We start from the raw sequence: 15,464 nt of genomic DNA, 5'->3' as shown, positions 1-15,464 counted from the left end.
AAAGGAAAAGCTAGTTAACACTTTAGAGGCCACATTTATGACCATATCTTAATGAAACTTGGTCAGAATGTTAATCTTGATGATCTTTAGGTCAGTAGGTCAGGTGAGCGGTACAGGGCCTTCATGGCCCTCTTGTTAGGTGTATTTTGACTCTAACTGGTAATGAGTTATATGTGGACTAATATTATATAGATTTTTTTTTTAAGGATTACCATCCCTTTGTTGTTAATATAAATAGCAGTAGAGAAAATTAGGAGCCTTCAAGTAGGGGACTTTCTATTGCATGGCAATACTTCATTCACTTGTTATCCCCCGTCGAAAGTCGGAGAAATATAGTTTTGGTGTTGTCCGTCCTTCCGTCCGTCTGGAGCCATATCTAGGAAATGGTTGGAAATATTTATTTAAAACTTCATATACATGTTCACCACTATGAGTTCTTGCGGCCCATCAAGTTTCAGTCAGATTGCCCAAGTAACACCAGAGTTATGGCCCTTAGAAGTTTCTAGTGTTAACTATATAGGGTACGATAAATATGGCAATTGCTGCATCATAACTTCTGATATATTTGACCTAGAACTATGAAACTTAAACAGAATTTAGATAACCATAATGTGGTTGTGTACACACAATTTCGTTCGGATTTATTTGTAAATTAAGAGTTATTGCCCTTTAATTGTATAAAAATCCACATATTTGTATATAACAAACTTACCATTTGGTAGAATTTCATTAAATTTCTTTCCATGAACATTAATTGTAAACATGTGAAGTTGTGTACCCACACTGGTGACCCCCTTACCTTGATCACACCCCTCCCCCTCCCGATCCAAACCACTCAAAGACAATATTTCGTTCCAGTTAAACTTCAAGCTTACATTTCAAATAACTGCATTTAATTTTAAAAGCTAAGCTTATTACAGTAAGCATATCCCATTCAAAATAAACTCTTTAGTCAGGATCAAAGTATCATACATTTATTATGTACCCTTTAATTAAACATTTGTTTTCTGTTAAATTGATTTTGATTAATGAAATTATTTGCTTCTTATTAACATCCTTAACTTTTTGCCGGATATATTTTTTTGCCATTCCTCACCACAAACCCTTTTGGCGGGGGATACCAATTCATTGAATTTGCTTGTTTTTATGTATGTCATATGATATACTTCCACTGACACAAATATCACTCAGGTGAGCAATATAGGACCATCTTGTTTGTTAAGATAATATATATGACTGTTATTCAAAAATATTTTGTTTTCAGATCAGAACACAGCCTCCCTTTTGTAGAAAATGAGAGATTCCTGATTTTTTGCTACTACTTAGAGACCCACAAAGTATCCAATCCTCATTGCTGTTATTAAAAGTGATAAAGGTAGGTTTATGATTAATTTGTAATTTTACATTATAAGCTTGGAAAGGGAAGTGAACTTTTCAAACAGAATAATCATTGCTAAAAATTGAATTAAAGTTTGATCTGCTAAATATGATTATCTTAGGGCAGTTCCAGAATTAATTGTATGGCGGGTCGGAAGGCACTTTTTAGCTTGGCTGTATAAAGTATATGAAGAGCTATCCTACTCCATGCATTCGCATCCTTCATTGTCCGCACCGCCGGTTAAAGTTTTGATGTACATTCTCTGTATCTCTGTAATTACTGGTTGGATTTACTTCAAACTTAAAAATAGTTATTCCTCAACATCACCAACATCATGTGGCACAAAGATATTAACTCTTGAACCAGTATGTCATGAATTATCCCCCTTTTTACTTAGAATTTCAGGTTAAAGTTTTGATGCACTTCACTCTGTCTGGGTTATTACTGAATCAGTTTGATTCAGAGTAATTGTTCCGCATCTGCTATATTACATAAGGTCTCGACTATTAAAGAATAGTAGAATAGTCTGGCTATTCTACTTACCCTGGCGTGGACGTTGGTGTCACACCTTGGTTAAAGATTTGCATGCAAGGACATATTGCATATAGCTTTGAAACTTTGTCCAAAGGCGTAGAGTTCAATATTTGGCATGTGATATCATCTAATGATCCTCTATAAACATTGTTCAAATTATGCCCCTGGGGTGAAAAGAGGCCACGCCTTGGGGGTCCCAAATTTTACATAGACTTCTATAGGAAAAAACTTTTAAAAATCTTCTTGTCTGAAACCACAAGACCTAGGCCTTTAATGTTTGGTATGTAGCATTGCCTTGTGGTCTTCTAACAAGATTGTTCAAATTATGTCCATGGGGTGAAAAGAGGCCCTGTCCCAGGGGTCCCAAGTTTTACATAGACTTACATAGGAATATTTTTAAAATCTTCTTGTCTGAAACTTCAAGGCCTAGGCTTTTGATATTTTGTATGTTGCATTGCCTAGTGGTCCTCTACAAAGATTATTCAAATTATGCCCCTGGGGTAAAAAGAGGCCCTGCCCCGGGGGTCCCAAGTTTTACATAGACATATAGGACAAAGTTTTTAATAATCTTCTTGACTGAAAGGTCAAGGCCTAGGCTTTTGATATTTGGTATACAGTCTAACCTGTACTAACGGTCACCTCCGATCAGCGGTCACCTCCTTTCAGCGGTCATTTTATGACGCCCCCGACAAATTTTCCAGTGAGACGGAGTGTTATGCGCAAACCGCAGGTTCCTATCTCAGAGGTCAAGGTCACACTTGGAGGTCAAAGGTTAAATTCAATAATGACTGTCTGGAGCATTTTTTCTTCATACATGGAGGGATTTTGATGTAACTTAGCCCAAATGTTTACCATCATGAGAAGGAGTGTCATGTGCAAGAACCTAGAATTACTTCCCTTTGTTGTTACTATAAATAGCTTATATTGTAACTTTTTTATTACTGGTCATAGGGAAAAATCAAGACCACTTTTCTGTAGTACACCATGCATGTTACATCCAATTTTGAGGTGTATTTTGACCAACTCTACTAGTAAGGATTTTTGTGTGGACTTTGATTTTTTTAGCTCACCTGTCACATAGTGACAAGGTGAGCTTTTGTGATCACCCTTTGTCTGTCGTCTTTGCGTGTGTGCGTCCGTCAACAATGTCTTGTCTGCACGAAAGTGATTTCATTTATGATTTTATTATAACCAAACTTGCACACAACTTGTGTCACCATAAGATCTCGGTTCCTTTCTTGAACTGGCCAGATCCCATTATAGGTTCCAGAGTTACGGCCCCTGAAAGGGCCAGAATCAGTTAATTTGACCTTGTCTGCACAATAGCAGCTTTATTTATGATTTGATTTTTACCAGACTTGCACACAACATGTATTGTCACAAGATCTTGGTTACTTTTTTGAACTGGCTAGATTCCTTAATGGGTTCCAGAGTTATGGCCCCTGAAAGGGCCAAAATTAGCTAATTTGACCTTGTCTGCACAATAGCAGCTTCATTTATAATTCTGTTTTAACCAAACTTGCACACAAGTTGTATCACCATAAGATCTTGGTTCCTTTCCTGAACTGGCCAGATTCCTTAATGGGTTCCCGAGTTACGGCCCCTGAAAGGGCCAAAATTAGTTATTTTGACCTTGTCTGCACAATAGCAGCTTCATTTATGATTTGATTTTAACCAAACTAGCACACAACTTGTTTCACCACAAGATCTTGGTTCTTACTTTGAACTGGCTGGATTCCATAATGGGTTCCAGAGTTATGACCCCTAATAGGGCCAGAATTAGCTATTTTGGCTTTTGCAGCCATATAGAGACTTCATTTATGTTTTGATTTGATACAAATTTCCAAAATATCTTCAACAACAATAAATCTTGGATTCCATAACAAATCTGTCAGATCCAATCATAGGTTCCAGAGTTTTTATATATCTGATTACCTCCCCTGAATGTAATCAAAATGGATTTATATCAGTAAGTCCTTATAGGACTTATTTGAAATTTCATTATTGTCATTAGTTGGACTGAGACAATCAGGGTAGATAACTATGGACTGATTTTATGTCAAATTACCTCCCTTTATTTCAAATTAAAATTGGTATATCTCTGTAACTAATGAAGATACTGATCTGAAATTTCATTTATGTCAACAGATGGACTTGGACAATCAGGGAAGATACATATTGACTGAATTTATGACAAATTACCTCCCCATATTTTTAGCTCGACTATTCGAAGAATAAGTAGAGCTATCCTACTCACCACGGCGTCGGCGTCGGTGTCGGCGTCGGCGTCGGCGTCACACCCTGGTTAAGTTTTTCGTACCAGTCCACATTTTGACAAAGTCTTTTGAGGTAAAGCTTTGAAACTTTCAACACTTGTTTACCATCACCATGTCCAGTTATAGGCAAGAGTACATAACTCTGTCAAGCATTTTGACTGAATTATGGCCCCTTTTGACTTAGAAATCTTGGTTAAGTTTTTCGTACCAGTTCATATTTTGACAAAGTCTTTTGAGATAAAGCTTTGAAACTTTCAACACTTGTTTACCATCACCATGTCCAGTTATAGGCAAGAGTACATAACTCTGTCAAGCATTTTGACTGAACTATGGCCCCTTTTGACTTAGGAATCTTGGTTAAGTTTTTCGTACCAGTTCATATTTTGACAAAGTCTTTTGAGATAAAGCTTTGAAACTTTCAACACTTGTTTACCATCACCATGTCCAGTTATAGGCAAGAGTACATAACTCTGTCAAGCATTTTGACTGAATTATGGCCCCTTTTTGACTTGGAAATCTTGGTTAAGTTTTTCGTACCAGTTCATATTTTGACAAAGTCTTTTGAGATAAAGCTTTGAAACTTTCAACACTTGTTTACCATCACCATGTCCAGTTGTAGGCAAGAGTACATAACTCCATCAAGCATTTTGACTGAATTATGGCCCATTTTTGACTTAGAAATCTTGGTTAAGTTTTTCGTACCAGTCCACATTTTGACAAAGTCTTTTGAGATAAAGCTTTGAAACTTTCAACACTTGTTTACCATCACAATATCCAGTTGTAGGCAAGAGTACTTAACTCCATCAAGCATTTTGACTGAATTATGGCCCCTTTTGACTTAGAAATCTTGGTTAAGTTTTTCGTACCAGTTTATATTTTGTGTAAAGTGTTTGACATATGGCTTTGAAACTTTTATATCTTGTTCAGTATAAAAGTCTCTATCAATAGGCAAGAGTACGTAACTCTCTCCTCTTTTTTGGCTGAATTATGGCCCTTTTTGAACTTGGAAACTGGTTCTGTTTTGTATATGTCCATGTTTTGTCAAGACTATTTGACATATGTCTTTTAAACTTTAAACACTTGTTTATCATTATGATTTCCATCTGTAGGCAAGAGTACATAACTCTGACAACTATTTTGACTGAATTATGGCCCTTTTTGGACTTTCAAATTTGTTCAGTTTTTCTTACAAGTCAGCGTTTTGTCAAAACTATTTGAACTGTGGCTTTGAAACTTTTAACACTAGTTTATCAACATGATTTCCATCTGTAGGCAAGAGTACATAACTCTGTCAACTATTTTGACTGAATTATGGCCCCTTTTGGACTTGGAAATTAGTTAAATTTTTCATATAAGTCCATGTTTTGCCTAACATATAACTTAACATATTTGCCATCATGGTCACACATTGCCATTTAGTGCAAGACTAATCGAAATCCACAAATACAGGAACATTTTTTGTTTAATCCATTTTTTTGTTTAGTCTGAAAATCTATGGAAATATTTTGACCCCATTCTTCAATCAATTCTTCGAATAGTCGAGCGCGCTGTCATCCGACAGCTCTTGTTTATCTAAATGAATACACCTTAGCAGCTTCTAATGAGATTGGTTTGAAACGTTATTTATGTCTTCCATGGTAAGAAATAGTCATATTAGATAACTCTTGATTGATCTTTTATCGATATGAATACTTTACTAATATATTGTTGTATAGGCTTGTACTCTGTATCTTCTACATGGATATACCAATGCATAATTACCTCCCCTGATTTTAATAAAAATGAATTTATCTCGGTAAATATTTATAGAACTCATTTGAAATTTAATTATTGTCTTTAGTTGGACAGAGGCAATACTAGGGTAGATAGCTATGGACTGATTTTATGTCAAATTACCTCCCTTTATTTCAAATTAAAATGGGTGTATCTCAGTAACCATTGAAGATACTGATTTGAAATGTCATTTATGCCATGAGATGGACACGGACAATCAGGGTAGATAACTTTTGACTGAATTTATGACAAATTACCTCCCTTTATTTTATGTAAACGAATATATCTCAGCAGTATCTAATGAGATTGGTTTTAAATGTTATTTAAGCCTTCCAGGGTAAGGAATAGTCATATTAGTACAAAAATACAGCATTTGAGCCTAGGACCCTCAAACATGGTATGGAAATTGGCCCTGATTAGGTCAGGCCCTGATTAGGTCAGAAGGGACTGTTACAAAAAATGTTTATCCTGGTGATATTTAATGTGTATGCCTATGTGCTCTATGTCAAAACTTGATCATATCATTTTGAGCAATGGTACTCAGGTGAGCGATACAGGGCCATTATGGCCCTCTTGTTTAAAGATTTACTTTCCGTTGTTGTTACTATAAATAACTTATATTGTATTTTTTTGCAGTCATTTTTCATTTGGCTTAAATGTTTGCCTCAATGAGACAGGGTGTCATATGCAACTCCTAGACTTTTTGACAGCTAGCGGGCTCGACATGTTGCCCGTGGGCATCTAGTATGAAGATTTATGTTTTAGGTTATTAATTGTAAATGCTACAATATATATTTTAGAATATATAGTTAAAGGAGAAGGATCTTGCAATAAAGAAAGTGATGCCAAGAACTTATTAATGATGGAACTGTTGGTTGTATACAGTGATACTGAGGAACAACAACAACAGCCTGATGTGAGTATCTTACATATTTTGTAACTGCAGTTTTATTAGCTCACCTGAATACAAAGTACTGAGGGTGAGCTATAGTGATTACTTTAAATAACATCTCCTCTGAAACAGTGTGGAAGAAATTTGGCTTGGATGTTCCCTTGATGGTCTTCCTCCTAAATTGTTCAAGCTGTTCTGCTTGGTTGCACATAGGGGCTGCAAGAGCTAAAAATAGAAAAATCTTCAAAAGACCACATCCCTTGGCAGCAGTGTTATTAGAGGAAATTTTTCTATTTTTAGCTCTTGTAGCCCCTATACTGCAAGTCCAATTTTGAAATAACTTCACACATTGTCAAATGGTCCTTTAATAATGTAGCTTTCTTCTATGTGTACTCAGATTGTTCTGATTCATGAAAAAACTAGTTGTCTGTGGGCATGGTTACTTTTCCTGTATGTATATAATGGACACTTTTTGTAGGAAACTGCTGACCTGATTTTAGTATAAATTCACACAAATATTTCTTGTGTGATCCTCTACCAAGATTGTTCATCTTCCTATTCATCTAATAACACTGCTGCCAAGGGATGTGGTTACTGTCTTATATGTATATTGTGGAAACTTTAAAAGTGATCTTGTATGAAACTGCTAGCCCCATTTTTAATCCCCCGCAGTGGCGGAGGGATTATAGGAATGGTCTGCGTCCGTCTTTCCGTCCGTCTTTCCGTCCGTCCTTCCGTCCGTAACAAAATTGTGTCCGGTCCATATCTCCTAAACCCCTTGAAGGATTTTCATGAAACTTGGGTCAAATGATCACCTCATCAAGACGATGTGCAGAACCCATGAGTCAGCCTTGTCAGTTCAAGGTCAAGGTCACAACTCAAGGTCAAAGGTTTGAGCCTGCCATTTTGTGTCCGCTCTATATCTCCTAAACCCCTTGAAGGAATTTTATAAAACTTTGGTCAAATGATCACCTCATCAAGACGATGTGCAGAACCCATGAGTCAGTCATGCTGGCTCAAGGTCAAGGTCACAACTTAGGGTTAAAGGTTGGAGACTTCTATTTTGTGTCCGCTCCGTATCTCCTAAACCCCTTGAAGGATTTTCATCAAACTTGGGTCAAATGATCACCTCATCAAGGCGATGTGCAGAACTTATGAGTCAGCCATGTCAACTCAAGATCAAGGTCACAACTGAAGGTCAAAGGTTTGAGCCTTCCATTTTGTGTCCGCTCTATATCTCCTTAACCCCTTGAAGGAATTTTATAAAACTTGGGTCAAATGATTACCTCATCAGAACGATGTGCAGAAATTATGAGTGAACCATGCCACCTCAAGGTCAAGGTCACAACTAAGGGTCGAAGGTTTGAGCCTTCCATTTGGTGTCCACTCTGTATCTCCTAAACCCCTTGAAGGATTTTCATCAAACTTGGGTCAAATGATCACCTCATCAAGAACTCATGAGTCAGCCATGTCAACTCAAGGTCAAGGTCACAACTGAAGGTCAAAGGTTTCAGCTCTGTGTCTTCTAAACCCCTTAAAGGATTTTCATGAAATTTTGGTCAAATGATCACCTTATCAAGACGTTGTGCAGAATTCATGAGTCAGCCATGTCAGTTCAAGGTCAAGGTAACAGCTAAAATCAAAGGTTTTACCCTTTCACTATCCATAGCAGTGGCGGGGGATTTAGCTGTCTTTCAGACTGCCTTGTAAAAATAATTTTACACAAATGGTCCTTGTGTGACCCTCTACCAAGATTGTTCAAATTACTCTGATTCATCAAAAAAAAAAAAAAAAAAAAAAAAATGGCTGCCAGAGGGAGAGGCCACTTTTCAGCTCACCTGAGCATAAAGTGCTCATGGTGAGGTATTGTGATCACGCTGTGTCCGGCGTCCGCCGTGCGTCTGTCTTGACATGCCGCAAAACTAGGTTTACAGGCCATTTTAGAAGCCCAGAGGTGAATAGGGAGCCGTTCATAAACAAGGGGTCATGGCCCTTTGTTTTTTGCGGTAAACGAGTCAGAGAGCCTCAGGACGTTATTGGGGGACATTGATGGCCCCTTAAAAAATTGGTTGGCCCCTTAAAAAATGGGTACTTGGCTTTTGGCCCACTAATCGAAGGTATTGGACAATCAAGTCGTCTGTCGTCAACATTTGTGTTTAAACGACATCTCCTCCAAAACCAATGAATGGATTTTGATGAAACTTGGCCATGATGTTCTTTGGGTGGTCCTCTACCACATTTGTTCAAACTGTTGTGCTTGGTTGCACATAGGAGCTGCCAGAGCTAAAAATAGGAAAAGTTCAGACAACATCTCCTCCTAAACTGATGGTCCGATTTTGATATAATTTCACACAAATGGTCCTTATGTCACCCTCTACAAAGAATGTTCAAATTATACTGATTCGTCAAAAAACATGTCTGCCAGAGGGTGTGGTCACTTTTCCCTATATGTATATAGTGGAAACTCTAAAAATCTTCTTGTGTGATACTGCTGGCCCAATTTTAGAATAATTCTACACAAATGGTGCTTGTGTGACCCTCTACCAAGATTGTTCAAATTATTTTGATTCGTCAAAAAACATGGCTGCCAGAGGGCGTAGTCACTTTTCCTTTTATGTATATAGTGGAAACTTTAAAAATCTTCTTGTGTGAAACTGCTTGCCCGATTTTAAAATTATTTTACACAAATGATCCTTGTGTGACCCTCTACCAAGAATGTTCCAGGGGGGCGTGGTCACTTTTCTTCTCTGAATCATTAATAGCTAGTGCCTTGATATTTGGCGTGGGATACCAGATTTGTAATGTCTGCCATAATTTTCTAAATTATTGTTCTAGGTTCAGAAGTGTGTGTAACTTGTAATAATATAGGCTAACAAAGAAGAAAACTGTAACTCTGTACTTATAGAACACACTTGAAGCCTTGGTCACAGGTGAGCGCTTTAGGGTCAATGACCCTATGTTCCTGTATGTATTTAATGGAAAATTTAAAAATTATTTTCAGAATCTGCGAACCTATATATTATGTATGTATGTATATATATTATATATATATATATATATATAATATATATATATATATATATATATATATATATATATATATATATATATATATATATATATATATATATATTATATATATGAGCCATCAGAAAACCAGCATAGTGTGTTTGCGACCAGCATGGGTCCAGACCAGCCTGCGCATCCGTGCAGTCTGGTTAGGATCCATGCTGTTCGCTAACGGTTTCTCTAATTGCAATAGGCTTTGAAAGTGACCAGAATGGATCCTGGCCAGACTGCGCGGATGCGCAGGCTGGTCTGGATTCATCCTGCTCGCAAACGCACTATGTTGATTTTCTCATGGTGCGGCTCATATGTAATTTACTTGCTTGATATTGTCTCTGAGTATAAATTAATGTCTTCATTTCCCAACTTTTTTATCACCCCCCACTCCACCCCCAACACACACACATTACCCAACTGTATTTATTTCCTAGAAACGTATTACAGTGTTATGGTTAGAAAACACTGGTGTGCCCATCAACTTAGCTCAATTTGAATTTGAACTCTTGGCGGAGCGTATGTTCTCCATGATGATTATATAAAAGACACTGTTTCTTAAATCATTTGACCTTCACCTCTGATTCATGTTGGGAAGTTGGCATTACTTGCAGAGAATAGGTTTGTACTGGTACAGAGAACCGGAACACTGGTTAGATTTACTGCCCAATGTCACATAACTGAAATAAGGAAAATGGTTTTAAACCCCAAAAGTAACAAACAGTGAGAATACTGGCACTATTGTAAAAATGATTCACAGACATTTTGTTTGCATAACCATCTACCTAAACTGTTCAAGCGAGCTGTGTAACTCAGGGTGAGCGATCTAGGGCCATCATGGCCCTTTTGTTTTACATTTTCTGTGTGTTGAAAGTTTGAGAATCTGTCAACCAATTAATCACTCTTCAAGTTTCAATAGTATATGTATGTTTTTGTTTAAGACACAGTAAATCATTAAACGTGGTTGTAAGTGGTCACAATTTTCTTTTCAATAAAAGTAAAGGGTAGTGATATTCTGGAGTTTTCCTCAGAGAGAGAGCCTGAACAAAGTGTGATTCAAGTGACCCTGACCTCACACAAGACTCGGGAAATGGTAACAAGATAAAATTTCTATAGTAATTTTGTGAAAAATAAGTTTTTTAACAGAAAGCCTGAACCATACTTTGAGACAGTACATTTAGACTGCAAATTCACGGATCTAGGTGACTGTAAAATCATAGGTATTCGAGGGAGGGTTGATTTACATGGATTATGTAGTTGTATCAAATCCGCAAAATTCAATCCAAATGAACAAATGAAACTTCCTTTTATTAATCCCCCGTCACAAGTGGTGGGGGTTATAGGAATGGTCTCTGTCCGTCCTTCCGTCTGTCCTTCCGTCTGTCCGTAACACTCGTGTCCGCTCCATATTTCCTAAACCCCTTGAAGGATTTTCATGAAACTTGGGTCAAATCATCACCTCATCAAGACGATGTGCAGAACCCATGAGCCAGCCTTGTCGGCTCAAGCTCAAGGCCACAACTCCAGGTCAAAGGTTTGAGCCTTCCATTTTGTGTCCGCTCTATATCTCCTAAACCCCTTGAAGGAATTTTATAAAACTTGGGTCAAATGATCACCTCATCAAGACAATGTGCAGAACCAATGAGTCAGCCATGCTGGCTCAAGGTCAAGGTCACAACTTAGGGTTAAAGGTTGGAGACTTCTGTTTTGTGTCCGCTCTATATCTCCTAAACCCCTTGAAGGATTTTCATCAAACTTGGATCAAATGATCACCTCATCAAGGCAATGTGCAGAACTTATGAGTCAGCCATGCCAGCTCAAGGTCAAGGTCACAACTGAAGGTCAAAGGTTTGAGCCTTCCATTTTGTGTCTGCTCTGTTTCTCCTAATTCCCTTGAAGGATTCATATGAAACTTGGGTCAAATGATTACCTCATCAAGGCGATGTGCAGAACTCATGAGTCAGCCATGCCGGCTCAAGGTCAAAGTCACAACTCACGGTCAAAGGTTTTAGCCTTCCATTTTGTGTCCTCTCTCTATCTCCTAAACCCCTTGAAGGAATTTTATAAAACTTGGGTCAAATGATCACCTCATCAAAACTATGTGCAAAAATTATGAGTCAGCCATGCCGGCTCAAGGTCAAGGTCACAACTTGGGGTCAAAGGTTTGAGCCTTCCATTTTGTGTCCACTCTGTATCTCCTAAACCCCTTGAAGGATTTTCGCCAAACTTGGGTCAAATGATCACCTCATCAAGAACTCATGAGTCAGCCATGTGAACTCAAGGTCAAGGTCACAACTCAAGTTCAAAGGTTTGAGCTCTGTATCTCCTAAACCCCTTGAAGAATTTTCATGAAACTTGGGTCAAATGATCACCTCAAGACGTTGCGCAGAATTCATGAGTCAGCCATGTCAGTTCAAGGTCCAGGTCACAGCTAAAGGTCAAGGGTTTACCCTTTCACTATCCATAGCAGTGGCGGGGGATTTAGCTGTCTTTCAGACTGCCTTGTTTTACACAAGTTATTGTACCTGTAGTTATTGTTGGGGTTAACAATGAAATTTCATGCCTTGAAATTAGATGTCATATTATACATTATTAATCTTTTGGTGTCAGAGACTTTGGAGACATTTAGTGGGAAATGTGCATATTGCTGGATGATCTTTCACAGAGCTGCTGCCCTTTGATTATTCAGCATTAGTATTTTATAGCACCATTTCTTGTTCGGATTATACTTCAGCAAACAGCTGCTGGAACTCAGCAAAACTTCATAGGAAGCTTCACACCCAAGAGGAAATGCACATGTCTTGTGTATGGGTTTTCTCAACAACTACTCGCTCATGTCCAATGATTATTCACTGAATTATTGCCCTTTTATTATTCAACATTAGTAAACAATAGTAAAAAGATAAACTTGTTACAGATTTCCACATTGTGCTCAGTTGATTAATTCCCCTTCTGTGCTTTTAGTATGCAATAATTTTACATTGGGTTGAGTCCATTGGTTTTACCAATATTTTGTTGTTCTCATCTGTTAAAGACAGTGTCAGTTAGTTGGCAGGCCTACTGTGTCACCTTTTGTCAGTTTTGTTATTGACAGATTTATCTCAGTTAAAAAGGTAGTCCATTAACATTAACTAGTATCATTTATATTATGGTTTTATATTATTTCTTCAAAATAATATTGAATTTGTATAAAATTAAATTTTATTTAAGAAATAAGTCAATTTTATCTGTTTTGGAGCATATCATACGTTAGTCTTAGTTTAAGCCATTTTTAGCTCACCTGAGCAATGCTCAGGTGAGTTTTTCTGATCACTCGATGTCCGGCGTCTGTCGTCTGTCGTCTGTTTGTCTGTCTGTCGTTTGTCAACATTTAGCTTGTGTATGCGATAGAGGCTGCATTTTTCAACTGATCTTCATGTAATTTGGTCAGAATGATAACCTTGATGAAATCTAGGCCAATTTCGAAAATGAGTCATCTGGGGTCAAAAACTAGGTCACTAGGTCAAATCAAAGAAAAACCTTGTGTATGCGATGGAGGCTGTATTTTTCAATTGATCTTCATGAATTTTGGTCAGAATAATTATATTGATGAAGTCTAGGCCAAGTTCGAAAACGGGTCATCTGGGGTCAAAAACTAGGTCACTAGGTCAAAACAAAGAAAAACCTTGTGTATGCGATAGAGGCTGTATTTTTCAATTAATTTTCATGAATTTTGGTCAGAATGATTACCTTGATGAAATCTAGGCCAAGTTCGAAAATGGGTCATCTGAGATCAAAAAATAGGTCACTAGGTTAACTCAAAGAAAAACCTTGTGTATGTGATAGAGGCTGTATTTTTCAATTAATCTTCATGAATTTTGGTCAGAATGATTGCCTTGATTAAATCTAGGTCAAGTTGGAATATGAGTCATATGGGGTCAAAAAGTAGGTCACTAGGTCAAATCAAAGGAAAAGCTTGTATATGCGATAGAGGCTGTATTTTTCAATTGATCTTCCTGAAATTAAGTCAAAATGATAACCTTAATGAAATCTAGGCCGAGTTTGAAAATGGATCATTTTGGGTCAAAAATTAGGTCACTAGGTCAAATCAGAGAAAAACATTGTGTATGCTATAGAGGCTATATTTTCCAATTGATCTTCCTGAAATTAAGTCAGAATGGTTTGCCTTGATAAAATCCAGGTCAGATTTGAATATGGGTCATCTAGGGTCAAAAAGTAGGTCACTAGGTCAAATAAAAAAAAACCTTGTATATGCGATAGAGGCTTTAGTTTTCAATTGATCTTCATGAAATTTGGTCAGAATGATAACCTTGATGAAATCTAGGTCAGATTCAAATATGGGTCATCTGGGGTCAAAAACTAGGTCACTAGGTCAATCAAAGAAAATACTTATTTATACCCAAGATTTTTGCTCCAATTTTAATGATAATTGGTCAGAATATTTTTTTCCATGAAATCACTAGGTCAAACATGTTTACACTGTTATGGTGTGTTTCTCAGGTGAGCGATCTAGGACCATCTTGGCCCTCTTGTTCAATTAATCTTCATGAATATTGGTCAGATTGATAACCGTGATGAAATCTAGGCTAAGTTCGAAAATGGGTCATCTCGGGTCAAAAACTAGGTCACTAGGTCAAGTCAAAGAAAAACCTTGTGTATGCGATAGAGACTGTATTTTTCAGTTGATCTTCATGAATATTGGTCAGAATTATTGCCTTGTTGAAATCTAGGCTGAGTTCAAAAATGGGTCATCTCGGGTCAAAAACTAGGTCACTAGGTCAAATCAAAGAAAAACCTTGTGTATGCGATAGAGGCTGTATTTTTCAATTATTCTTCATGAATATTGGTCAGAATGATAACATTGATGAAATCTAGGACGAGTTCAAAAATGGGTCATCTCAGGTCAAAAACTAGGTCACTAGGTCAAATCAAAGAAAAACCTTGTGTATGCGATAGAGGCTGTATTTTTCAATTGTTCTTCATGGATTTTGGTCAGAATGATTGCCTTGATGAAATCTAGGGTGGTTTCGAAAATGGGTCATCTCGGGTCAAAAACTAGGTCACTAGGTCAAATCAAAGAAAAACCTTGTGTATGCGATAGAGGCAGTATTTTTCAATTGATCTTCATGAATTTTGGTCAGAATGATTACCTTGATGAATTCTAGGCCGAGTTCGAAAATTGGTCATCTGGGGTCAAAAACTAGGTCACTAGGTCAAATCAACGAAAAACATTGTGTATGCGATAGAGGCTGTATTTTTCAATTGATCTTCATGAATATTGGTCAGAATGATTACCTTGATGAAATTTAGACCAAGTTCGAAAATGGGTCATCTGAGGTCAAAAACTAGGACACTAGGTCAAATCAAAGAAAAACCTTGTGTATGCAATAGAGGCTGTATTTTTCAACTGATCTTCATGAAATTTAGCCAAATGATTACCTTGATCAAATCTAGGCCGAGTTCGAAAATGGGTCATCTGGGGTCAAAAGCTAGGTCACTAGGTCAAATTGAAGAAAAACATTGTGTATGCAATAGAGGATGTATTTTTCAA

General features: G+C 37.3%; 1 long non-coding RNA gene across 1 annotated transcript in view; it reads left to right on the top strand.

Annotated features, from left to right (window-relative positions):
* The first annotated feature begins 1,258 nt into the window (after window positions 1-1,258).
* The window catches only part of LOC128553682 (uncharacterized), a 36,057-nt gene continuing 21,851 nt past the window's right edge, over window positions 1,259-15,464 (top strand). The window contains exons 1-2 of the long non-coding RNA XR_008369409.1: window positions 1,259-1,375; window positions 6,762-6,877. This is a non-coding gene — a long non-coding RNA (uncharacterized LOC128553682). The remainder of the gene's footprint in view (window positions 1,376-6,761; window positions 6,878-15,464) is intronic.

Source organism: Mercenaria mercenaria, unplaced genomic scaffold (genome assembly GCF_021730395.1).
Source record: "Mercenaria mercenaria strain notata unplaced genomic scaffold, MADL_Memer_1 contig_4187, whole genome shotgun sequence".
Lineage (NCBI taxonomy): Eukaryota > Metazoa > Mollusca > Bivalvia > Venerida > Veneridae > Mercenaria > Mercenaria mercenaria.
Note: the sequence above shows the minus strand (reverse complement) of the source record. Positions and strands in the feature narration are given on the sequence as shown.